The 27,775-nt window shown below is 35.3% G+C and overlaps 1 pseudogene; it reads left to right on the top strand.

Annotated features, from left to right (window-relative positions):
* The window catches only part of LOC140514687 (ras-related protein Rab-9A-like), a 43,963-nt pseudogene extending 18,125 nt beyond the window's left edge, over positions 1–25,838 (top strand).
* Positions 25,839–27,775: the final 1,937 nt, after the last annotated feature.

Below are 27,775 nucleotides of genomic sequence, written 5' to 3'. Positions count from 1 at the left end.
AGAAAGACCCCAGTTGTGTCCTTGTTCTTATTTATCTCCTCTCACACTTTATTCACTCTATAGTGCTATTTTTAACTCTTTTGTGGGGAAAAATCTTGAGAGCTTGGAATTTTATGACCTACTCCACCATCTTCCCAGAATCCTATCCCCACAGCATAGTCTTCCAACTAAACTCACCCTTACACCCTTTCTCTTTCAAGCCCTGTGAGGACTGCAACTCCAGATCACAGAAGTTTACTTGGACCTCAGCAGCCAGACTGGCTATAGTGCTTCAGTAGTAAAATTCATGCAACGATGAAGCACCAAAGACACAAAACTGTGAACTGCTTGTATCAGGAAAATTAGTATTATAAAGCTCCGAAGTGCAGTGCTGGGCTGAACTGAGGGAGTGGGGCAAGTAATCAAGACAGGACTTTGTATGCGTATGAGGGACTTCACCAAGTCTCAGGAAAAGAGCACAACATCCTGCTTTCCCAAGTTCTGTCCACCCAGAAAACATTTGGAGTAAAGATTTTGGTGAATTGCTTACCATGGGAGAAGACTGAAATGTATTCAGGTCCAGCCTCTAAGGAAACTAGAATCAGGGTGTGTGTGGGGGGTGGGGAGAGGAGGGAGTCATAAAATGAGTGATAGGAAAAATAAGAGGCTGGGGGGAGACTGAAAGTAAGAACAATTTAAGGAAGAAGCAAACTCAAATACCTTAAAGATAAAAAGGAAACTAACAGGAAAAGCAATAACAGAAAGAAAATATGGCCTCAAGACCTAGTGAATTAGACCAAGAGTTTATGAATGAATACTGTAAAACAATGGATAATGCCCCAACATTTGATAAGACAGAAAATGTTATGAAATGTGAAGAGAATATGAAACCAGAGCATGCTATTCCTAAGTGACTTGAAACAAACAAAAAAAATTGTGAGGGCAGATTTTATGGTCTATATAGCAAAAATAATGAGAAGAATAGAAAAAGGTGGAATTTGCAATGGTAAATCTCACCAAAGAAACAAAAGAAAAAAGTAATTTGGGAATGCAAATTTATAGAAGTTTAGGACAATCTAGAAGAACAGAAGCAAAAAGCATTAATATTAAAAGAAAACATACTTACTATGTAAGTAAAAACTACTCATTTTAAGGAAGGGTAACATAGAAAAGACCTAAGGTTTGCAGTTCTCCCAGAAGAATATGACAGGACAAAAAAATATACCTTTCACCTTCTAATGCAGGATTTCCTAGAAGAGAATTGTCCAGAACTTTTCAATATTGATAATGAAATATTGGTTGAAAGAATTCATTGATTGCCTCCAGGGGAAAAAATCCAAGCCTTCAAACTTTCAAGATACATACTAGGTAAATTTAATAAATCATTCAGAAACAAGTTCTATTAGCAATTAGAAGAACTTCAAATGAAAAGAAAAAATCTAATTTGAGTATCACAGAGTATTCTGTACCTACCAAAAAATTTAGGAAAGAATATTTTAATCTGTTCCAAGAAGCAATGAAGACCAGGATACAACACAGGGTGACCTACCCTACAAATATGAGCTTAGTAAAAATGAAAAAAAGGTAGATGTTCAATAATTAAGTTTAAAAATATTTTTAGAAAGAAAATGAAAACTGAGGAAATTCTTTACTCTGGAACACCCCAAACAACAAAAATGAAGGAGAAGTGAATAAATACAGCAGTTGAGGACAGAAATAGCAGCTAAGTGATAGTAGAGAGACCAATAAGAAAGAGGCTTTTTTCTAATGTACAGAAGAAGGTAGGGAGGATGGCAGAAATCTGGTAGACTAAATAGCAATGAAATGAATCTGGGGAATTATGGACAGAACTTGGTGATGTTTGGCTTATGAGTGAATCAATATATCTGTGGGTCTATATTGCAACATGGGATGATGCAAGAAAAATGCGAGGGGATCATGAGTGCAGAGAAGAATGCGTGATGTGCCCAGGATAAATTGAGGGCTAGCAATGAGGGGAGAATGATTCCTGCATTCTCAGTAAGAGAAAATCTTTAGGGGAAAGAATAAAAGGAGGGGGTAGAATTGCAAAGAGGAGAAAAAGAAGGCTTTGCTTTGATGGTGGGAAGGGTTTTTCAATGCTGAATATTCTAATGAGTGAAGAGTGATGGTACATGAAGAGAGGGAAGGGTGTTGCACTAGGTGTGGCATGAGGGACTTGGTATTTTAAAAACCTACTTATGACCCAAAGCAGGTCTAGAGAGGTGAGGAGAATGGATAGGTAGTGGTCCCCTCAGGACAACTAGCACCTGGGGGAATAGGAGAACATGATCCCAGAAAGCTGTTGTGGAGGCAAATGTAGTGTTTAAAAAAAGGTAACTAGAAGAAGATATAGACCTGCATAATCAAGTTAAGTTCAGCTATCACAAGGTGCTCTCTGACACTTGTAATAATTGGCATTGTTCTTAAAGTGACTCTGTGGGACAAATTCTCTAAGACAGTGGCAAAAAACACCTAAATGGGAGATCCTACAGTGGATATCTTGGAAATTTTGATTGCCTGAGGAAGACAGAAAAGGGAACAGCCAGCTTATTATAAAAGACATGAATTAGAGAATGAGAATATAGAATAGACAGAGAGAATGGATAATTAAGGAAGCGAAACAAATCCTTTTTTTAAGTGGGCACAAAAATTAATGAGCTAGGGGTAGAGAGGAAGGGAGAATTTGCTTGCTAAAGGACAAAAGAGGTACTGGAATATATAATTGGAGAAAAATGGTGGGTGGGAAGGACTAATAAGCAAAACCAGAAAGGGAAAGGGATAACAAATAAGAGAATGTGTTCAAAAGTGAGGAAAAGAAAGCCAGTGAGAAAAAGGTTACCTCAAAAGTCAAAATAACTGAAGAAACCTAGTACTGCATCTATAGCAGAAAAGGAAAAAAAATCTTAACTTGGAAAAAAAAAAACCCAATGTTAGAGACAGATGAAGGAACATTGAGTATCTGTACTCAACCATATCTGTCTTTAAAGAATAAAACTTCTTTGCTCAAACTCTACTTTGATTATATTCTCCCACTAAGATCTTTCTCACAGTATATGTCTCCTTTCATATAAATGATCATGGCACTATGTGATCAAATTTCTATATGTCTATCTTGTCATATAGCATATTTGTTTGTGTGCTTTCTTTTCCCCTTTCTTAATGAACCACTCTTGTTTGTACTAGCTTTTCCATAAATCCTGGAATTTGGGTCTAATCTGAACTCTGAGGCCAAAGAAAACAGTGACCCAGTATCACTATCAAGAATCTTATATGAATTTTATTTTCTTACAAATAAATCTGCTTGATTCAACTGTTTGTTGGTAATTTTGTCAAACTCCTGTTATTTATGTTAATGATTTATCATCAATATCATAATCATTGTCATCACTATTACAAAATATAAGTGGTTACATGTAAAATATATACATATATACATATATGTATGTATACATACATACATATATACATACATTATACATATATATAATATAATATGGGATATCTAATAGTATGGAGAGAAGTCTTAAAGAGAAATAAAGATGCATAGCTCTGGAATCTAGACCAGGGCTTCTTAAACTTTTCCACTCTGTTAAGTTCCCAAAGATCTCATGCCTGCATGAGATCTTTCTTCCAGGCACAAATTAATGAGGTGGGAGCAAGGATGGTATGCACTCCGTTTATTCTCAGCTAGATCAGAGTATATATAGGCATTCTACTTCCATTCAAGCAAGAAGTTTGTAAATACTGTCTGCTATGCTTACGTGGTTGGCTGTTGTTATTTTTGCTCAAGATAATTTTGAAGGTTGATAATTGCGTAGGGGTGGTCCATCATGTAAATCATGCAAGGACATGGCGCATCAAAGAGATTTCTCCTGAGGGCATCATGACCCTGATAATCCAAGAGTTCCAGATCCCTTACACCACTCCCAATCCCTTTCTCCCCAAGAAATTTTTATGTGACACCAGATATATAGTTATATAAAATAGATGTACAAATAAAACATTTACTAATAATAAATAACAAAAAAAATTATTTTAAAACATTGGTATACATGCAATTTTACTATATATTAAAGAGGAAAGTAAATTTGTATACTAATACGCTGGATGCGCTTTTTTATTTTTACATAAAGAATTAAATCGTGGCTAGTATTTGTTACTGCAGGACATAGAGCATCTTCAATATTTTTTAGAGCTGATGGATATTTTGATTAAATGATTGTCTATCCTGAGAATACCACTTCACATAAATATGTAGTCCAAAATGGCAGCAGCATGTTTTGGGCCATTTCAGAAATTGTTGAAAATTCTGTCCTAATCCCAAACCAAAAAGTATTTAATGATTTTGTTTGTACAGTAAAAGCATTGCAATTCCTAACACACACTAGTTTCTAGTCTGAGCTGAAGTGTTTCTGGCAGCATTTATTGACACAAGCAGTACAAAGTGCACATGTGTGTTCAGAACCAAGGCTGCAGCGAGTTGCCCCATGCAACATGGGCAAGTGCTTCCAGAAACACCTTTAATTGATTATGCTATTGATTTTGAATTTGAGGGGGGGGGGATTTCACTTTCAGAATCCTTTTACTGTTGCCAATTTTTTTTGCAGTTCTCATATTCAGTGACAAGACCCCATATGGGTTCACAACCTCAGCCCTCAGTTTAAGAAGCACTGAATTCTAGATGATCTCTATCCAAGGGAGAATGTGTTTCCTGCCTTGAACAGGACTTGGTGTCAAAAAGTTGTTCAATCTATTGTCCTTTAAAGAGAGGGATACCAGAATAGAATTCCATCTATCTGTCCCTCCTGTTGTTGTGTTTGTCTGTTCTTGAAGAGGACCATGACATCAAGATGATGACATGACTTCCAGTTGACTTTGATTTGAGTGAGAGAGGGCTGTGCAAGGTCACCAGCCTTACTTTCTCCCCCTGAGCCAACTGGGTCCAATGGCCTGATATTCATCAGAAGGACTAGAGAGGGTCCAGGATGCAATGTGAGACCCAGGCTTTTTCTGGCTAAGGTCTTATCACATTCTCATTTTGAGCTAGATATACTCATTTGATGAATAGGCTTCTTGACGTTACTCAAGGGATGGTCTATTTAATAAAAAAAAATCAAACTGGAAGGAGAAGATCCTCAGGGTTCCTGGGTAAAGGAGGAACAATTACTATTTAGCACTCTGTACTAGGCAGGTCTGGGCTCGTCCAGTCTATGAGCTCCAGAGTGAATTGAGTTTAAGGCTTCATCTTTGAGCAAGAAATGTAGCCAATAAACCCAGAGGGATAAAGGCAGCTTTTGGGCACAAAGTGTACCTTCTCTTGGGTAGAAAACCAGAGGAAAGGAAAGGCGGAGAAGGGGGACATCTATCTTTCCCTCCTAATTATTGTTACACTAAGCTAAAGGCATGATTTTTAGATTGTAAAGCTGATAGCTTCCCTAATTTAGTCAAGAGTAAAAGTAAACCAAGTTTATGCTTAGTAGCTTGGCTCCTTCTCTCCCAGTGTATCCTGGGTCGTCTCCAGTCATCCTGAAGAATATGGTCACTGAATTCAGATGGCTCTTGAGGAGAAGTGAGGCTGTTGACCTTGCACAGTCTTCCCTCACTCAAAATAAAGTCAAGTGCAAGTCATGTCATTATTTCTCTAAGGGCATAGTCTTCTTCAGCAACAAAGAATGAACACAGCAACAACAAAAATTATACAAAAGTCCTTCACAAATAGTGAGCAAATAGAGAGTAAATCCATTTATCTAAGCAAATACTGGAATTGGAGAAGTTATACACATTAGAACAGATCAGAAAACTCACAAGTGAATGAGTTCTTCAGATGTCAATAGGTTGGGATCTCAGCTAAACTAAGGCAGTAGACATTGATCTCACTCACATGAAATTTTCCTGAAGTCTTTAGGGTAGGTTGAAAATTAGGAATATGTTGAGATGCTGGCTTCCCCTATATATGTGCCTTTGAAAGCCTATCTCTGTCCATGTATCCCTAGTCAACTTCCAAGAAAGTGTGAATCTCTTCACATCCTCCTTAGAAGCAAGAATAGAAAATGTCTCTAATCTCTAAAATTCGCAGATTCTACTCCTCATGAATTTGCTCAGTTTTATATTGACATTGTCCCCACCAATCCCAAACCACATTCTACTGGCAGTATGCAGGAAAGTACAATATCTCCCCCACTCAGGAAGGGAAGTGGGTGGGTTGTTACATTAATATGTACATTATTATGTATATTATTCCTATGGGTTTCAAAATTCAACCTTAATGTCCTATCTCCAGACTATATACTTTTTATATTAACTGTTAAGGCTGTTTCTAATATGACAGATTTACTGCTTATATCCAAGTCTATAGTTAATGTTTTTCAAACTGATCAGGACTTTCCAGTAAATCTATCAGAATTTATTAAGCACCCACTATGTGCTAACTATGCTATCCATAGGAATAGAAAGAAGAAGAAGAAAAAAAAATCTATCCTTTCAATGATCTCAGTCTTCTGGAGACATGTAAGAAAACATGTAAGCTACTATTCATAAACAAGAGAAATAATATTTTTGTTTACATGTATTTTAGGGAAGATGTTGAGTAATCCTGTGAGGTAGGTGATGAGAGCAACAGGAAAACCGAACTTTTGCTCAACTTTCATAAAGTCCGAAAACCAAGTCACACCATGATGAGATATTGAAGAATCATTTTAATGGAGGTTATAAAATATTCATGTGTTTTAGAGTTAATAGGAATTTTTTCTTTCAACCATAGACTTGTAACTTTAAGATTACAATCTGATACCTAGGACTACCAAAACTATTATCAGCACTGGAACTCTTGACAACCATGAATATATTTAGGACATAGTAGTACTCATAACACTAACAGCATAGGCCTTAGCTTTGGCTTAGTATTGCATCCTAGATATAGCGGCTATTAAGAGGCAATTAAGAGGCTATTCAGAGGCTATTAAGTCCATTAGCACTCTTTGTGTAGTTGAGGGAATCTTGACTCAGGGAGGTTAAATGGCTTGTGTAGCTCACATTTTTGAGGTTAAGGGGTGCGGGGACCCTGAAATAGCAATACATGGATCCTTCGTGAATGAATTCAACACAAGCCTTCTTTCAGCCAAAGAAAAACATGGTTTATTAAAGATCTGCTATACTGGCCAGACTCTTAAGGAATCTAAGCATTTATCACTAATGCAAGCCAGTCAGATTGATTCTGAGCACCTTAATGGAGGCCAAGGTGAATCTCATTTACAGAAAGACTGTGGGAGGGATCTAGGGTTGGCCAAGAAGTTTGGGGTAATTAGAGGAGGAGTCTAAGGAGGCTCTTGAGGCTCTTCATGGGAGTGGCCTGTAGGATGGGGTGACTAGAAGTCAGAAGCCAACGGAAAGGGGGTTAGATAGATTCAAAGGGGAGAAATAACAATCTGAATGTCACAAACAGTGAAGGCCTGGGCTAGGTTAAGGGTAACAGAGAATAGAGTTTAGTGATAATGAAGGGCAAGTTGAGGGGATTATAGCCTCAGGTGAACACCAGACCAAGTAGGAAGATTCAAGGAGAATTCAAGGGGGTTTCCAGAGCTTAATACCACTGATATATCTAAAATGAGATTTGAAACTAGGGCTCTTCCTGATTCCAAACTGAGTGTGCTACTCAGGGCTGTTGCAACTTTTACGTAGTTCTCATGCTCTCTTGCCACTTAGTACGTTTTCAGGGAATTTTGAACATTTTGTTTATCTGAAATTAAGCCAAAGAAGCTGTCAGATTGACAAGCAGAAAGAAAAAGCCTACAGTTGCTTTCATTAAAAAGCCAACATTCATTATTTTGGAGTGAAGTTCCTAAGTTCTTGTTAAAGGAATAGAAAACTATGTGACTCAGTAGAATAGGGTAAATATTGTGATAAAATAACTGGTGATTTTCTCCCCAAAAGCACTCTGTAATCACCTTTAAAAAAAGTTAACTAAAAAGGCAAAACTGATGGAGTTCAGACTCTGGGAACCTCCTTGAACTCCACTTGAATCTTCCCACTTAATCTGGTTTTTCATACTCAAATCAAACCTAGCTTGGCTCTCCATTAATCTTCCCACTTAATCTTGGGATGGCCCCACTTGCTTCCCACCCAAACCCTCCATTCTCTGATATCTCCCAATTGTCTCCAGCTGTTTCCCACTGTTTATTACATCACCAGTTACCCCAGTCTCAACAAGACCACCTCTAGATCTTTCCCACTGACTTTCTGTGTACAAGTTCCATCTTGCCTCCACGAAGGCTCTCAGGTTCAATCCAGCTCAGATTCTGTCTAGCTGAGATTGTATCTGGCATGTTTATTAATATAAGCCTTACAAGTGCTTACTCTACTTAAGAGTCAGCCCAATATGGCAAATCTTGAATAAAATTTGTTTGTCCTTGGCTTTAAGAAGACTTGTGTCTAATTCAAATGAGTAGGACCTGGTATATTGGTATTTTCATGTTCCCAGCATTCTGAACCTCAAAAAAAAATAAAAGCAGATAATTTGTTCTTGCTCATTAAAAAAAAAATTACAAGACCAATTTTCATGGTCATTTTTACTTGAATGGCTCTCAAGTTGAAGTTTTGTCATGTAAAATTCTGAGGTTTCCTGGGTCTGTTATCTATAAATAAATAATGAAAATCATGCCATTTAAGCAGACCATCTGTTTTTAGGAGAATGAGCTGAAATCTTCCAGGTAGCGGATATTTTTCCTGTTGCTTGAACTTTTCTTTTCCATTTTTAAACTACCTTTAAAAAGTTTCTAGGATGATATGATGAAACAAGTATCATAAGTTTATATATGCAGATATGCATATATTTATGTCTACAACATCATGATATAGTAGATTATAGATGGCATTAGAATCAGGAAAACCTAGGTTCAAATCTTGCTTCTGCTACATATTGGCTATGTGACCCTGAGCAAGTCATTTATCTTCTCAGTGTACTAGTCAACTAACTCTTTAAGATTTTTAAGTTGCAGAGAAAATGAATCTCTACATTTGAAGATGAAATGTCCTCCAGCCTGATATTTAATTTATTCCCATAATATTGTTATCTTAGATTCTTTAACAATACAGAAGTATATTTCTACATTTCTTAATTAATTATTCAAATGCTATATCTTTTTCAATCAAGTTCAGAGCCCCACCTTAAATTATTAACCATTGTTCAATGAAATGCAGCAACTTCCTTTCCCATGAGATGTTTTTCATATAACCTCAATAATCTTCTGATCTACTAGATTTAAATAAACATCTAAGGTGCTGCCTATGTAATTTATTAACAATGTAATAAATGGTAACATAATTATCTGAATAATTATTTAGGTTTTAGCTGCTAGAAATGTCATAATCACCTAAAATCATCATTGTAATTTCAATTGACTTCTCTTCCAAAAACAGTCCTATACTACTTAGTACCTTTCAATAAACCAAGTAAAATCTCTACCCAAGAATTATCTCTTACAGGGTAAAGGTGAAATGGCTTCATCAAAAAGGAAAATTTATCCATAGTTTTATAGTCATAACAAGAATACATTCTCTTCATCAGATTTATCTTTCATAGAGGTCTCTCTACAATATATAATATGATTTCTAAAAAAAAAAATAAGATTTAAAGCAAGAAGGATGCTTTCCTTTTATTCTTTTTCTTTGTATTCTTCAATTTCTCTCACTAACATGTCCCTCTAGTATTACAATTAAAACTTCTCAATCTGCCAACAAAGTTGTCTTTTTTTGCAGCATTCCATTTGACTCTTAAGGAAATAGATTTTATATTTAAAGATAAGTAGATGGCTAGACAGACTCATAAACAGATGTATATCTACTTATATCTTCATAATATCTCAATGAGAAGTGAACATTATTTTACATTGAGGTACAGAGAAGTTCAATGATTTAGCCTGAGTATCTCTGAGATGAAACACAATTCAAAGGTCATAACTTAGTTCAACTCATACTAAAACTAGAATATTCTCTAAAATAGCCTCTACAAATGATCATCCAGACTCATTTATTGACCTTGGGAAGTCACTACCTCAAAAGTCAACCCAATCTGCTTTTAACTATCTCAAAATACAGAAAGATTTGTTTATTTTTCTCCCTTCTGGCTTTGAGTTGAATTCATCTTTTTTGTATTTTCCATCCATTATTCTTCACTAGCCAAGAAAAACATGACTAATCCTTCTTCCATGTGATAGCTTTTTTAAATATTTAGAAAAAAAATAGAGAAATCTTAGTTAAATCTATATCTAAATAATACTTGATTGGGGATAGAAAGAATTGATTTCATTGACCACGAATTCCAGAGACATCCATTGTTAGTGAGATGGGACAGTTGATAGAATGTTGGGCCTGGAGTCAGGAAAACCTGAGTTCACATCCAGTCTCAGACACATATTAGCTGTGTGACCTTAGGCAAGTCGCTTAACCTCTGTCTCAGGTTCCTCATCTGTAAAATGGAACTAAACATAGCTCCTACCTTCCAGGGTTGTTTAGGATCAAATGAAATAATAATTAGAAAGCCCTTAGTGACTGGCATGTAGTGCTACATAAATGTTAGCTATTATCATCATTATTGTTGTTTTTTTTTCCTATTACTTCTTAGTGCTATCTGGAGTTGGAGAGAGGAGAATCAACTCACAAGGCTTATTACTACCTGCATCTGATTCTTTTATTTGAGAATGAAAAATGAAAAATGGAGGGAAACATGTACATTGTGGCTGTTCTGTCTCCTGGTGAATGGGTGAATTTAGTTACCTTACTTACTTGAGCTGGGTTCCTAGGAGCTTTCTCCTGATTGGGTAATGCAGCATTCAGTTGAATGAACAATGAACTGCATTAGTCTGTAAAGCCCAAAGATATATAATTCTGATCAACCATTCAATTCTCTGGATTAAAGGGAAATGCCAGGGGTGTTCTGGTAAATATTTTTTATTTTATTTTATTTTTTAAAATTAATTTGTTTGTTTTCAATTCTCTACAATCACTTCCATAAGTCTTAGATTTTCTTCCCCTCCCTCAGCCTTCCCTCACTGAGACATTGTGCAATCTTAAATGGGTTCTACACATACATTCTTATTAAACACATAATGTTACATAGATGAATTCAGATGAATGGGAGAAACCGTGAGAAAACTGTAACAAAACAAGGCATAACACAAGAGAAAATATTCTGCTTCATTCTGTGGTCCAATACCATAGTTGTTTCTCTGAATGTGGAAGGCATTTTGCCTCAAGAGTCTAATAAGAATATTTAAGGTCCTTGCATTGCTATGAAGGGCTAAGTCTACCAGAAAAATTCCTTGCACACTGTGGTTATTGCTGTATCCTGCTAAAAAGCACCATAAACAGTAAAGCAATATCATTATTAAACATGTTTGCTCCAAGTGGTATAGCATTCAAATTCCTAGAAGAGAAGGTAATGGAGCTACAGGAAGAAACAGATACTATACTAGTGGGGAACCTCAACATACCCTTGTCTGAACTTGAAAATTCTAACCTTAAAATAAACAAGAAAGAAGTTAAGGAGGTGAATAAAACTCTGGATAATGTAGATATGATAGATCTCTGGAAAAAAAAATTGAATGGGGATAGAAAAGAATATATCTTTGTCTCAGGGATACATGGCATATATGCAAAAATTGACCACATACTAGGGTACAAAAGCCTCACAATCCAGTGCAGAAAGGCAGAGATAGTCAATGCATCCTTCTCAGATCAAAATGCAACAACAATTATATGTAATAAAAGGTCATGGAATGATAGACCAAAAATTAATTGAAAACTTAATAATGTAATCTTAAAGAATGAGAGAGTTAAACAACAAATTATAGAAACAATAAACAATTTCATTCAAGAGAATGACAAGAATGAGACAACCTACCAAATCATATGAGATACTGAAAAAGCAGTTTGTAGGGGAAGCTTTATTTCTTTGAATGCCTACATGAATAAAATAGAGAAAGGGAGACAAATGAATTGGGCATGAAGCTGTAAAAGCTCAAAAAAGAACAAATTGAAAATTTCCAAGTAAATACCAAATCAGAAATATGAAAACCAAAGGACAGATTAACAAAATTGAAAATAAGAAAGCTATTTAACTAATAAATAAAATTAAGAGTTAATTTTATGAAAAAAACAATAAAATTGATAAACCTTTGGTCAATTTGATTAAAAAAAGAAAGAAAAAACTCAAACTGTCAATATCAAAAAATGAAAGGGGTGAAGTCATCTACAATGAGAAAGAAATTAAAACAATAACTAGAAATTACTTTGTCCAACTTTATGCCCACAAATTAGACAATCTAAATGAGATAGATGATTATTTTAAAAAGTATAAATTGTCCAGATTAACAGAAGAGTAAGTTAAATACTTAAATAACCCCATCTCAGAAAAAGAAATTAAACAAGCCATCAGTGAACTCCCTAGGAAAAATCTCCAGGGCCAGATGGATTTACAGGTGAATTCTATCCAACATTTAAAGACCAATCAATTCTAATACCATATAGCTTATTTGGGAAAATTGGTGAAGGAGACCTCCCAAATTCTTTTTATGATACAAATATGATTTGGATACCTAAACCAGGAAGAGCCAAAAAAGAGAAAGAAAATTATAGACCAATTTCTCTAATGTGTATAGATGCAAAAATTCTAAATAAGATTTTAGCAAAAAGAATACAGTAAATTATCAGAAGAATAATTCATTATGATCAGGTAGGATTCATGCCAGGAATGCAGGGCTGGTTGAATATTAGGGAAACTATTAGCATTATGATCATATAAACAACAAACCTAACAGAAACCACATGATTATCTCAATAGATGCAGAAAAAGCTTTTGACAAATTACAACAACTATTCCTGTTAAAAATACTGGAGAGCACTGGAATAAATGGAACTATTCATAAAATAATAAGCAGTATCTAACTAAAATCTTCAGCAAGCATCATATAAAATGGAGATAAGCTAAATGCATTTCCAATAAGATCGGGGTGAAACAAGGATGTCCATCATCACCACAATTATTCAATGTGGTATTAGAAATGTTAGCTGTAGCAATAAGAGAAGAAAAAGAAATTGAAGGAATTAGAATAGACAAAGAAGAAACTAAGTTATCACTCTTTGCAGATGATATACTTAGCAAATCCCAGAGATTCAGTAAAAATCTACTAGAAATAATAAACAGCTCTGCAGGTTACAGAATAAACCCACACAGATCTTCTGCATTGCTATATATTACTAACACAGCCCAACAGCAAGTGATATAAAGAGAAATCCCATTTAAACATAGAGTAGACACTATAAAATATCTGGGAGTGTATCTGCCAAAACAAGTCTAGGGAGTATATGAACACAATTACAAAAGACTTTTCTGACAAATAAAGTCAGATCTAAATAAGTGGAAAAACACCAGTTGTTCGTGGGTAAGCTGAATCAATATAATAAAAATGACAATTTCTACCTAAATTAATTTATTTATTTAGTGCCATACCAATCAAGCTATCAGATAATTATTTCTAGAGCTGGAAAAAATATCAAAATTCATCTGGAAGAATAAAAGGTCCAGAATATCAAGAAAATTAATGAAAAGGAATGCTAGGGAAGGTGGTCTACCTCTATCAGATCTCAAATTGTCTTATAAAGCAGCAATTATCAAAACCACTTGGTACTGGCTAAGAAACAGAAGGGTAGACCAGTAAAATATTCTAGGTAGTCAAGACACAGTACTCAATGAATATAGCAATGTACTGTTTGATAAACCTAAGGACCCCAGCTTCTAGGATAAGAACTCAATGTTCACAAAATTTGCCGGGAAAACTGGAAAACAGTATGGAAGTAACTAGTCATAGACCAATGTCTGACACTTTCTTTACACAAAAATAAATTTCAAATGAGTACATGATCTATGTATAAAGATTGATACTATAAGCAAGTTACTGGAGCAAGGAATAGCGTATTTATCAGATTTATGGACAAGGTAAGAATTTTTGAGTAAAGAAGAGATAGAAAGCATTAGGAAGTGCAAAATGGATAATTTTGATTGCATTAAACTGAAAAGTTTTTGCACAGCCAAACTGAATACAGCCAAAATTAGGAGGGAAACAGAAAACGGGGAAAGAATTTTTGCAACTAGTGTCTGTGATAAAGGTCTCATTTCTAAAATATATAGAGAACTGAGTCAAATATATAAGAAGACAAGTCATTCCCTTATTGACAAATGGGCAAACGATATGAAGAGGCAGTTTTCAGAGGAAGAAATTAAACATATCTGTAGTAACATGAAAAAATGCTCTAAATCACTGTTGATTAGAGAGATTTAAGTCAAAACACCACTGAGATTCCACATCACACCTATCAGATTGGCTAACATAACAAAAGAAGAAGATAATAAGATAATAAATGTTGGAGAAGATGTGGGAGAGTTAGAACACTAATTCATTGTTGGTGGAGCTGTGAACTGATTCAACCATTCTGGAGAGCAATCTGAAACTATGGCCAAAGGGCTACAAAAATGTGCATACCCACTGACCCAGAAATAACCCTTTTAGGACTGTATCCCCAAGAGATCGTAAAAGTGGGAAAGGGTCCCACATATACAAAAATATTTATAGCAGCACTCTTTGTGGTGGTCAAAAACTGGAAATCAAGGGGATGACCATTAATGGGAGAATGAATGAATCAGTTGTGATATATGAATGTAATGGAATACTATTGTGCTATAGAAAATGAAGACTTCAAAGAGGTCTAGAAAGATTTACATGATCTGATACTGAAAGAAGAGCAGAACCAGGAGAACTTTGTACCCAGCAACAACCACAGTGTACAAGGATTTTTTCTGGTAGACTTAGAACTCCGTTACAATGCAAGGACTTAAAATTCCTAATTTCCAATGTTCTTTTAAGGCAAAATGCCTTTAAAGTACTATGGAATTCAATTGCAGAATGTACCAGATAATTTTATTTTGTATTTTGTTTTGATTTATTTTGTGATTTCTCCCATTCATTTCAGTTCTTCTATACAACATAACTGTGGTGAAAACGTATTTAATAGGAATGTATGTGGGGGGAATTAGGAGGGAAAGAGGGGGAGCAAGGGAAAAAATATCTAAGTTATGTGGTAGTGAATGTAGAATACTGAAAATAAGTAAAATTTAAAAAAAAATTGGTAGGATTCCTTCATTGCTAATTTTCCCAAATAGTCTATATTGTATTGGAATTAACTGTTCTTTAAATGTTTGATAGAATTCACTTGTAAATCCATCTCTCTCTGGAAAATTTTTCCTAGGGAGTTCATTGATGCTTTATTCAATTTCTTTTTCTTAGATTGGATCATTTAAATATTCAAATTCCCTTCTGTTAATCTGGGCAATTTATATATATTTTTAAAATATTTGTCCATCTCACTTAGATTGTCAAATTTTGGGGCATACAATTGGGAAATGTAGTTTTTAGTTATTGTTTTAATTTCCTCCTCATTGGAGGTGAGTTCCTAATTTTCATTTTTGATATTGGTAATTTGGTTTTCTTCTTTCTTTTTGAATCAAATTGACCAAAGTTTTATCAATTTTATTGGTTTTTTCATAAAACCAACTCGTACTTTTATGTATTAGTCCAGTAATTTTCTTAATTTCCATTTTATTAATCTCTCCTTTGTTTTTCAGTTTTTCTGATTTGGTATTTTTTGGGGGATTTTCAATTTGTAATTTTTCCTGACTTTTTTAGCTGTATGCCCAATTCTTTGATCTTCTCTTTCTCTATTTTATTCTTGGAGGTGATCAATGATTTAAAACTTCTCCTATGAACTGCTTTTACAGCATCCCATAAGTTTTGGTATGGTGTCTCATTATTGTCATTCTCTTGAATGAAGTTGTTGATTTTTTCTATGATTTGTTGTGTAACCCACTCATTTAGAATTAGAATATTTAGTGTCCAATTAATTTTTGGTGTATTTTTCCATGGCCTTTTATTACATGTAATATTAATTGAAATATGATCTGAGAAGGATTCATTGACTGTCTCTGCCTTTCTCCACTTAACTTTGAAGTTCATGTGCCCTTGTACATGGTCAATTTTTTGTATATGTGCCATGTGCTGCTGAGAAAAATGTATATTTCTTCCTATCCCCATTGAATTTTCTCCAGAGATCTATCATATCTACCTTGCCCAGAGTTCTATTCACCTGCTTAACTTCTTTCTTGTTTATTTTGAGGTTAGATTTATCAAGTTCAGAGAGGGTAAGGTTGAGGTTCCTCACTATTATGTTTTTGCTGTCTATTTCTTCTTGTAACTCTTTTAACTTCTCCTCTAAGAGAATTAACTTCTCTAAGAATTTGGATGATATACCACCTGGTGGATATATGTTTATTAATTATATTGCTTCATTGTCTATGGTGCTTTTTAGTAGGACACAGTTTCCTTCCTTATCTCTTTTGATTAGATTTATTTCTGCTTTTGCTTTGTGTGAGATTAGGATTGTTAGCCCTACTGTTTTTACATCAATTGAAGGATAATATACTTTTCTCCAATCTTTTATTTTTGCCCTGTGTGTATCCTCCTCTTTCATATGTGTTTCTAGTAAACAACATAATGTTGGATTATGGTACTTAATCCATTCTGTTATCCTTCTCTGTTTTATGGGAGAGTTCATCCTATTCACATTCACAGTTATGATAACTATCTATCTCTCCCTCCACACTATTTCCCCCCATTAATGTTTTTTGTTCTCCATTCTGCCTCCCCCCCCACAGTAGAGTTTTAATTTTTGACCACTGCCTCCCTCAGTCTTCCCTCTCTTCTATTAGTCCTTCTCCCTTTTATTCTCCTTTTCCCCCCTACTGCTTATTGAGCTAGTTAGATTTCTATACTTAATTGAGTGTACTGTTCCCTCCTTGAACCAAATTAATTAAAAGTAAATCTCAAACAGTGATCAACTCTGCCCCTTTTTTCCTCTACCGTAATATATTTTTGTGCCTCTTCCTGTGATGTTATTTACCTGCTTCAGCCTCCTCTTTTTCACATCTCTCTTTACAGTCCCATTGCATCCTGAAATCACATTTTTATCATCACATCATTTAATTTATACCCACTCCCTCTATAAACATGTAACCATTTTAAAATTTGTTATAAATATACAATTCTCAAGATTAAGAAGTATCATCTCCCTTATTGGGAAGTAAATAGTTTGCCAATATTGAATAACAAGTCTTTTTTCCCCTGTTTACCTTTTTATGCCTCTCTTGATACTTGTATTTGAAGATCAAATTTTCCATTTAGTTCTGTCCTTTTCATCAGGAAGGCCTGGAAATTCCTTATTTCATTGAATGTCTATCTCCTTGCCTGAAGTATTATGCTCAATTTTGCTTGGTAATTGATCCTTTATTTGTAGTCCAAGCACCTTTGATTTATGGAATATCATGTTCCAATCTCTCTAATCAGAAGCTGCAAGGTCCTATGTGATCCTGACTATACTTCCTCCATATTTCAATTGTTCCTTTCTGACTGCTTGCAGTATTTTCTCCTTAACTTGATAGTTCTGGAATTTGGCAACAATATTCCTTAGTGTTTTTAGTTTGGTATCTCTTTCAGGAGGCAATCAGTGGATTTCTTTGATGGCTATTTTACCCTCTGGAGTTGTGACCTTAGGAAAGTTTACCTTGATGATATTTTGGAAGATGCTTCCAGGCTCTTTTTTTTCATCATCAGTTTATGGTAGACCAATAGTTCTTAGATTTTCTCTCCTGGATGTATTTTCCATGTTGCTTATTTTTCTAATGTGATATTTTGCATTTTCTTCTATTTTTTTTCATTCTTTAGATTTTGCTTGACTGATTCTTGATGTGTCATAGAGTCATTAGCTTCTACTTGCTCAATTCTATTTTGAATAGATTGTTTTCTTCAGTTAACTTTTGCATTTCCATTTCCACTTGCCCAATTGTCCCTTTTAAGGAGTTATTTTCTCTAGGTAGGTTTTGTACTTTCTTTTTCATTTGCCCAATTTTCCTTTTTAAGCAGCTGTTCTCTTCAGTGATTTTTTTATTCATATTTTTAAAATCATTATAATTATAAAGTAATTTTTCTTCTGCCTCTCTAACTTGGCTTATAAAATCCTTCTTGAACTCTTCCAAAATACTCTTTGGGATTGAAACCAGTTCATATTGTCTTCTGAAGTTTCAGGTAGGAGTACAGTCTCATTACTGACCTCTTCAGTATTCATGTTTTGGTCCCCGTCCCCATAGTAAGATTCTATAATCTTTTCTTTTCTGATTTGCTTCCTGTTCATGGTGATTGCTTTTTTTCCTGACCTTTAAAGTGCTCTGTCCCACAATTCTTGTGCTTGGAGCTTGAGGCTTTGTGCATTGTGGTCTCTGGTTCTTTCAGCTAGAAACTATAATATTGCAGCTTTCCTGGTGCTGAGCTGGCTGATATGCCAAAAGTTACCCTTGGGATCACTGGATGAGATGTGGGGGAGAGGTGGTCTGGTCACAGGAGGCCTCCTCTTCTGAGCTAGAGAACAGGCAAGCTCAAAAGTTTGTCAACCCCATTTATGACAGTGTCTTCCCAATTCCCCTGGTTGTGCTAAAGAATGCTTGGGTTCCTAGTGTTGGTGGTTGCAGGTTACACCCCCCTGGGGCTCAGGATCTCCTCCTTATTCTTTGATAAGGGGCTGTCTGGGAAAGCTCCAATGCTACATTTGTCCCCTTCAGCCACAGCAAGAGAGACCCTCTTTTGTTAATTTACTAGCCTCATGGGCTAAGAGATTGTTTACCCCTTTGGGAAATTCCACTATTCCAGGATTTTTCTGGGGGAACTATTCTCCAGATTTCTCAAGGTCATCAAGAGGGAGAGCATTTACAGATCATTCCACCATCTTGACTCCTGGTAAGTTCAAGTAGGTGACTTACAGACATTTAATCTGTGGGCTGATAGTCTCAGGAGCAGCTGCTGCTGTTACCTATGGTTCTGCACTTCTCTCTCACTTAGTTTCATTGGTTTCTCCTCCTGAGTTGATATGTTTGAGAATCTGCACTGCTATTTCTGTTTCTGACTGCCTAGTGGTTCTGCTCTGCTTTGCTATGACAGGGTCCACGCTGGCACAGCCTGTGTGCTGTACGTTGTGTTCTCCTTCAGTCACATGCAGTAGATCCTTCCTGTCGACCTTCCATGTTTTCCTGGGCTGGAAATCTGCCACACTCTGTCTCTTAGTGGATTCTGCCATGCTAAAATTTGTTCAGATTCTCTTTTCAGAGGTATCTGAAGGAGTTTGTCCTAGAGCTTAGGTGACTACTTGCTCTTACTGCCCCATCTTGGCTCCGCTCCCCTATTCTGACAACGAAGTTGAAAGAATGAAGGTGGTAAATGTATGCATACATACTTATAAATTTATTCAATTTTATAAGTAATCATAAAGTTCTTAGCATAGTATCTGGCACATAGTAAGTACTATATAAATATTAGCCAGTATTATTGTAAGCTTTTCCGAAATCTAGTAACTCAATAAAATGATAAATTGAGCCCTGATTTGTAGGTGCAGATTTCTAAGGTGTAAATCTTGTTATTAAAACTAAGCTGGTTACAGAGTGGTTCTAGAATCAGTTATTAATGTAAAGACTTAACACTTTCCAAATGCCTTTTAAAGTGATTATTAGTTAAAAGAACTTATGAATTCTTTGTAAAAAAGAAAAAAAAAGAGAAGAGGACTTGTCTTTTTGCAGAGCAGTGAATCAGCCAAATTTACTTGTAACTATCTAAATATTGATATCTAAATAGATACTTAAATATTAGATATCTAAGTATTGATAGGAATGTTGTTTTGGGTGTTTATTTTTTTTCACCTTAGATTTAGCTTTTTTTTGTCTTTGAATTTTCTACCCATTTCCTCTCCATATCCAAGTAAACCATGGTATAATGCTAATCTAAATGAGAAGATATTTCTCATTAATTAATAAGCCTATGTGACCTATTTACATCACATGGAAATCTAAGTCACATGTGGTGGGAGAAGTTTGCTGAATTGTTGTTGTTGTACTTGCCCTTCATTCTTGAAGAGGACCATGACATCAAGATGATGACATGACTTGCAGTTGACTTTGATTTTAGTAAGGAAGGGATGTGCAAGGTCACCAACCTCACTTTCTTCTCCTGAGTCATCTGGGTCCAGTGGCCTAATATTCATCAGGATGATTGGAGATGGCCCATGCTTGCTGAATGGGTGGAACAGGAAAGGTGGAACAGAGTTGGGAGGAAGTTGGTGATAGCAATTAGGGAGGAAGGAGTAGAGGACACAGACAACCGGACAGCTGGGCTCCCAGGTGTTTGTTTGTGGGAAGGCCCCAGCAGGTGTGAAGAGAGCCTTGGAAATGGTTTTGTCCCCTGCAGTGCTAATGTGTATTGACTTCTTGTCTATTGTGGTGGATTTAGCTTTCTGGTTTGAGGATTCAGCTTTATGATGTCTGAACAAATATTTTTTCTTCTGCTTTCTATATGGCAAGTTTATTATACTTTTCAGTTGAGAACTATGCCAACATATTCATAGTCACCACCAGTGTTGTGAATATTGCCTTGGTGTTACACATGGTAATCCCTTTTTCATATGATGGCTCTTTAAATATTTGGAAAAAATGAAAGGAGAGACCTCTTACCTAGGAAGAAGCTTTTTGTCTACAGAAATCTGGAAAGTAGAGAACTTTAGTGTAGTGCATGTGTGTTCAAAGAAACCAATAACATCTAAGTTTGAAGTTCAAAGTTCTCAGTTACACAAAAGAATGAATTTTCCTTCTCTGTGTACTTTATTGCTAGTTTCTTGTAAGTATAAGCTCACCCTCCCCCACATATAACGAGTTCATTGATTGGACAATAGGACCAAGTTTCATTTGTAGCTTATAATTTGTATTATTTTCCTTGTTGTAATATAAATATTATATTTTCTTTTGCCTCTTTGCTAATGATAACTTTAACATTTGAGCTTGTCATTATTTTATATGTTTGGCTGTGTAAATGTTTGATTGCTTGTTTGAATGGGGATGCATCAAGAGGTCCTCAACAGCTAGAGTGGTGACATTGAACAAAGATCCCCTTCTATAATATACATTACAAATATATTTAGTAGAGTGAACCCACTAACTCTCAAAGAATATATTTTACTTTTGGTTAGTTTTAGTTAACTAGGCATTTTTCCTTACATGAATCCTAATTTTGATTCTTTGCAACTTCCATCTAATGTTCCTGTTTTCGTCATGTGGGGTAATATAGAACAAGTCTAATACTTCTCTGACATAATAGACTTTCAAATAATTGAAGACCACTAAAAGATTTATTTTATGCTTTCTCTTTTCTAGGCTGTTCCCATTTCTTTAACTGATATTCACTTGTCATAACTTCTAGGCCCTTAACCTTCTTGGTCACTCCACTATAAACTCACTAGGTTATTAATGTGCTTGCTAAAATGTGGCACACATAAATAAACACACTTTTCCAGACATGATCTGACGAAGACAGAATATAGTGAAATTATGACCTTTACAAATCCAATTATTTTTAGCTATCCCTTTCATTTGCATCCAGTCTTAAAATTTAATAAATATACCATTTGTGCCTCCATCTAAATAAATGATACAAATGTTTAACAGAGTTGGGCCAAGAGCAAATATGTGTAATGCTCTCCCTAAACTCTCCTTTCAGGATGACCTTTAATTACTGGTTTTCAATTCATCCCACTGTACAGTCAATTAATTAACATCTCTCTATTTTTTTTTCCACAATCATACTTTGGCAAGATTTTGTCACAGACTTGGACAAAATCTAAGTGTACTGTGTTCATTGCTTTCCCCTGAACTTCAATTCTAGAAACCTTGTCAAAAAATGAAGACAACTCAAACTGAACAGTAAGTCAATACAAAAATAATTTCTTTGTCATATGGATAAACTTATAATGTCACAAGAAAAGACGTTAAAATTTTATAGGTAAAAAGTGAACCCAATGAGATGTATTCACTTCATCAGTTATACAACCAAATAGAACATTTATCCTTTCAGTAACACTCCAGTGTTCTCTGAACTACACAATGTTTTTATTTTCCTTATGGTGCTGTGCTACGTTCTCCCTCCTACCTGCAAATTAAAATAATATTGCCAGAGTAGGATCTCATTGCAAACTTTTTGGATATGGAAATTGAGCTGTAATGAATATGAAGCTGTATAAATTCCTTTCCCCCTTTTAAATCTACTTAGATGCAAAAAAAAAAAGTACATTCTTTTCTTTTTCATGATTGATTTCATTTTTCCTGCATTAAGCAGTTAGATATTGTGAGGCAAAATTATTCAAATGAGTTTAATAATTATAAGATAGCTCTGGTGTCACAATGCATAGTAATACCCATTAATCCATTAGGCTGAGGCAAGCAACACCTGTAAGAATGTGGGGATGAACAGGATTCTCAGAAGGAGCAACAAAACTAACATCTTTATATTTATATAGAGAATATCTCTTATTCAGAGGAGTCCTCAAATAGCTTGCAACAACATTGCATGGAAGAAAGAAAAACATTCTCATAGTATCAGGAGGGCAGCTTTTCTGCTTTATTAAAAAGAAAAAGCACTAAATTCCAAATATAGAAAGACAATTCAATTAAATTCAACAAAAAACAAATGCTTACTATGTTCAAGGCAACAACACCTCTGGGTCCACCTTACAGATCCTAGGAAGTAGGCAACATTATGTAAATTCTCATGGCATGTTTACTTTGAGTTGGAACCAATTACCATAACTTTGAATAGTGCAAAATTGAGTGCACATGACCATTTTATTTATTATCTCCACTAATCAGAATCTATCTACAAAAACATTTTCTTAATCAGATATAAATTATGTCAGTGTTGGTTTTGATTTTTGAATTTCAATAGTATTCCAGGAAATGTGTATGGTTAACTCATTGTGGTGTAAAGGTAACCCTTTCAGTTCATGGTTCCTTGAAAGTAGTAAAATTGAAGTGTAAACTGTGCCAGGGATGATCTTCAGGTATTTTAGGTGCTATGCTAATGTGGAGAAGAGGAGTTTAATTTGTTACTTTTAATCTCAAAGATCAGCACTAGGATTAATGAGTGAAAATGAAGCAATGCAGATTTTCATGCAATAGTCAAAAGTAAAATGTATCTGTGATATTGTATTGTCACATTCTCCAATCATGCAGATAGCAACTCGACAACCTTTGGCTACACTGTGCAATAGAAGTGGGAGTCAAGATGGTGGATTGAGTTGAGGCAATTTAGTCTCAGCTCCCCAACACTCTTCCTCCAAAACAATCTAGAAAATGCATCAGACTCAGCTCTGAATAGGAAAGCCAAGGAAAAAAAATACAGCAAGAATTTTTTTTTTTTCCAGCTCAGGGAAACTTAGCAAAAAACAGATAGAAAGGCATGCTGATACTGGAACCAGGATGTCAAGAAGACACACAGCAGTAATGAGTACAGAGATAATTCTAATAAAAAACTATTGAGGAAAAGAAACTCATCTTACCCAGCATGAAAGTACGAAGGAAAAGGGTTCAGAGAAAGGAGGGGGAAGTGAAGGAGGATGAACTAAGGGTTAAGACAGTGGTCAGAATCAAAACAGATTCTTAAAGAGAGGATAGAGAAATATAGAGAAAGGAAAGGATAAGCATAATAAAGTAAGATGTAGGGAAATACATAGTTATCAGTCATAACTACAAATGTGAACTCATCTATAAAGTGGAAGAAAATAGCAGAATAAATTAGAAACTATAAGTCAACAATCTGTTATTTAAAAGAAATACATTTGACACAAACAAACAAAAAAGACACTTCTAGAGTTAAATATCAGTGGCTTTAGCTGAATTAAAAATGTCACTACCCACAATGATGACATTAAACAAAGTAAAAACAAATGCTGACCTAAGCAAAAGATAAAAAGAAAAGAATGACATTTTGCTAAAATGTGCCCTAGACAATGAATTATGTGTATATATATATGCACATTCATGCAAAAAAAAAAAACCCAACAGGATCAACTTCTTAAAGGAAGTATTAAATGAACTAAAGAAAGAAATACTAAAAATATATTCGTAATGAACTTCAATTTATTCTTCTCAGATTTAGATAAATTTAGCCCTAGATTAAAGGGCAACAAAAAGTTTTGATCAACAGGGAGCAGGAACCCTGTGGAATAGTATCTGCTTCAATTACAAATATCAGTGATTTTGAGGAACAGTATCATTTGCAATCCCAAGAGAACAGGAATCCTGAGGAACAGCGTGACTCTCAGTCTCAAGGGAGTATAGACCTTGAGGAGCAGTACCGATTGTAATCCTGAGGAATCAAGAGAAATTCTTGGGTAAAAATCAAAGCTCATAGCAAAGGAGCAATTATCTCATTCCTCCCCAGTTCATACCAACTTGGAAGCATTGAAAGCTTTCAAACCCAAGAACTGGCTGTAAAAATATCAGGATGGCTCAGCCCCACACCTCCATGTTATTCCCTCTCCTCTGGTTGGAAACAGCTGAGTATGGAGCTTGGCACTACCTGCAATGTCTTTCCCTTCTCCTCTCATCACCCACCTCCCTGTCCCACATGGGGCCAGCTCTTTTTTGGAGCAGCCCTTGACTGGCTGAGGGCACAACAGAGTAGTATTGACAATGCATATCATTTTGTTTGTCCTTCATTTCAAAGAAGACCATGCCATCAGAGAAATGATGACATAGCTAGCACTTGACTTTGTTTTGAGTGAGGGAGGGATGTGGAAGGTCACCAGTCTCACTTTTTTCTCCTGAGCGATCTAGATTCAGTGACCAGATATTCATCAGGATGACTGGAGATGTCCCAGGAGGCAATGGGAGACATTTTTAGGCTAGATCTGATGAAATATTCACTTCCGTGGAGGTAACACCCATTGAGTGAATACGCCTCTTTAAGAATTAGTTAGGGAAAGGGATTTTAATTAGCAAAAGAAAAAAAGATCCCAAAATCAAACTGAGAGGAAAAGAGAAACTGTTACTATTGATACTCACTCTAAATTATCTATTAAATGGAGTTTGGGCAGAGACCTCTTTTTCTCCAGTCTGTGGGCTTCAGAGTGCACTGGCTTTAAGGATTTTGGAAAGAGAATGGAAGGAAAGAAGGAAGGAAGAAAGGAAGGAAGGAGGGAAAGATGGAAGGAAGGAAAGAATGGCCACCATGCACTAGAACTGAACAATTTAAGGATTTGGGAGTAAAAAAGGTCTTTTCATTCAAGAGTGACAGGAAAATCATCACTTTTTGAAGCAATTCTCCTTGGAGATTGTGGTTTTAGGAAGAGTTCTCACATAAATAGATATGTCATTGACATACTGGAGAGCCAGTTAGTCTACAAATTGGAATTTTAAAATTTTTAAATAGATGCTTGAAAGTTTGTGGATACTTTGTAACCATGGAGATTTGAGGCATGGCAGGTCAAGAATGCCTTAGAAGCCTGTGAATGCCATTTTACAGATTTTCTGACTGTTGCCTTTTTACTTTCGATGCAAATGACTCAACGTTTCCAGAAGAAATAATCCACTCACTATGTAGATGTCAAAGATCCCAAAAACTTTTCTTTTGTGATTTTGGGTAGCACGATTGATGAAAGTGAAAGAGTTTTCTGCAGAAAAAGGCCAGGCTTAGTGGAGGGACAACAGCAATTATCCTTACTTTGAAACAAGTGAAAAAGATGCCACAAATGTTGCAGCAGCTTTTGAAGAATCTGTTAGGAGAATTTTTATCCACATTTCCAAAGTGGAGCTGATAAAATGGGAGGAAGAGGATCATAGAATGAAGGTTCAGCAATTCCAGTTTAAATAATAAAAATGAAACTACTCTATACAGTTACTTAGAAGAAAAATTTCCTCTCAATGAGCAACATATTTACTGAAGGCACATAACATGTATAAACAAAGGTGTCTAATAACAAATGGTTGCTTAAATTTCAATGTGCAACTTATAGAGCTAATAATAAAACAAATCTATATTAATCACAATAAAATTGAAAACTTGAATTTCCAGAAGCACTACTTGAGTCGTTTTTCCCTTAGAAATCAAATGGAGAATGTATTTTTTCTTCTTTTACTTCTTTTTTTAATATTAATTTTATTTATTTTTAGTGTTCTACACTCACTACCATAAAACTTAGAATTTTTCCCCCCTACCTGCTCCCCACAACCCTCCTCCCTCCCTGAGACGGCATACAATTCTATATAGGATCTACACATACATTCCTATTGAATACATTTTCACTATACTCATACTGTGTAGAAGAACTAAAATAAATGGGAGAAATCATATAACAAACCAAAACATTAAACACACACACACAAAAATGATCTGCTGCATTCTACGATTGAATTCCATAGTTCTTTCTCTGGATGTGAAAGGCATTTTGCCTTAGAAGATCATTGGGATTTTTTTTTAAAATCCTTGCATTGCTATGAAGATTCAAGTCTACCAGAAAAAAAACTCTCCTACACTGTGGTTGAACAAGACTTCAAAGAGCTCCCTAAGAAAACAAAATTCGCAGGACCAGATGTTTTTTTTCAAGGAAATTCTACCAGACATTTGAGAAGCAATCACAATATTATACAAGCTATTTTTTTAAAGTATCTCTTCCTTTTTTTAAAATTTAATTTAATTTATTTTTTTAATGTTCTACAATCACTACCATAAAATTAAGATTTTAACCCCCCCACACCTACACCCCATTATCTCCCTCCCTCCCCAAGACTGTACACAATTCTTTATATGTACTACATATGTTTTCCTGTTGAAGATGTTTTCACTATAGTCATGCTATGTAGACGAACTAAAATAAATGGAAGAAATCATATAACAAATCATAACATAATAATACACACACACACACACACACACACACACACACACACAAGCATGATCTGCCACATTCTGCAAATGAATTCCGTAGTTCTTTCTCTGAGTGTGGAAGGCATTTTGCCTTAGAAAACCATTGGGATTTTTTTTTTTTAAGTTCTTGCATTATTACTAAGTTCCAAGTCTATCAGAAAAAATTCTCGCACACTGTGGTCGTTGCTGTGTACAAAGTTCTCCTGGTTCTTCTCCTTTAGTTCAGCATCAGATCATATAAGTCCTTCCAGGCCTCCCTGAAATCTTCTTGTTCATCCTTTTTTATGGCACAATAGTACTCCATTACATTCATATACCATAATTTATTCAGCCATTCCCCAGTTGATGGGAATCCCCTTGACTTCCAGTTTTTGGCAACTACAAAGAGTGCTGCTATAAATATTTTTGTACGTGTGGAGCCCTTTCCCATTTTTATGATCTCTTGGGGATACAGTCCTAGTAGCGATACTGCTGGGTCAAAGAGTATGCACATTTTTGTAGCCCGTTGGGCATAGTTCCAAAACACTCTCCAGAATGGTTGGGTGAGCTCACAGCTCTACCAACAATAAGAATTAGTGTTCCAACTCTCCCACGTCCTCTCCAACATTTATCATTTTCCTGTTCTGCCATGTCAGTCAGTCTGATAGTTGTGATGTGTTACCTCAGAGTTGTTTTATTTGCATCTCTCTAATCAATAGTGATTTAGAGCATATTTTCATATGACTAAGGATATCTTTAATTTCTTCCTCTGAAAAGTTCCTGTTCATATCCTTTGACCATTTATGAACTGGAGAATGACTTGTATTTTTGTATATTTGACTCAGTTCTCTATATATCCTAGAAATGAGGCCTTTATGATAGACACTAGCTGCAAAAATTCTTTC

The sequence above is a fragment of the Notamacropus eugenii genome, chromosome 7 (genome assembly GCF_028372415.1).
Source record: "Notamacropus eugenii isolate mMacEug1 chromosome 7, mMacEug1.pri_v2, whole genome shotgun sequence".
Taxonomy (NCBI): Eukaryota; Metazoa; Chordata; class Mammalia; order Diprotodontia; family Macropodidae; genus Notamacropus; species Notamacropus eugenii.
This window is presented reverse-complemented; position numbering and strand designations above follow the sequence as displayed.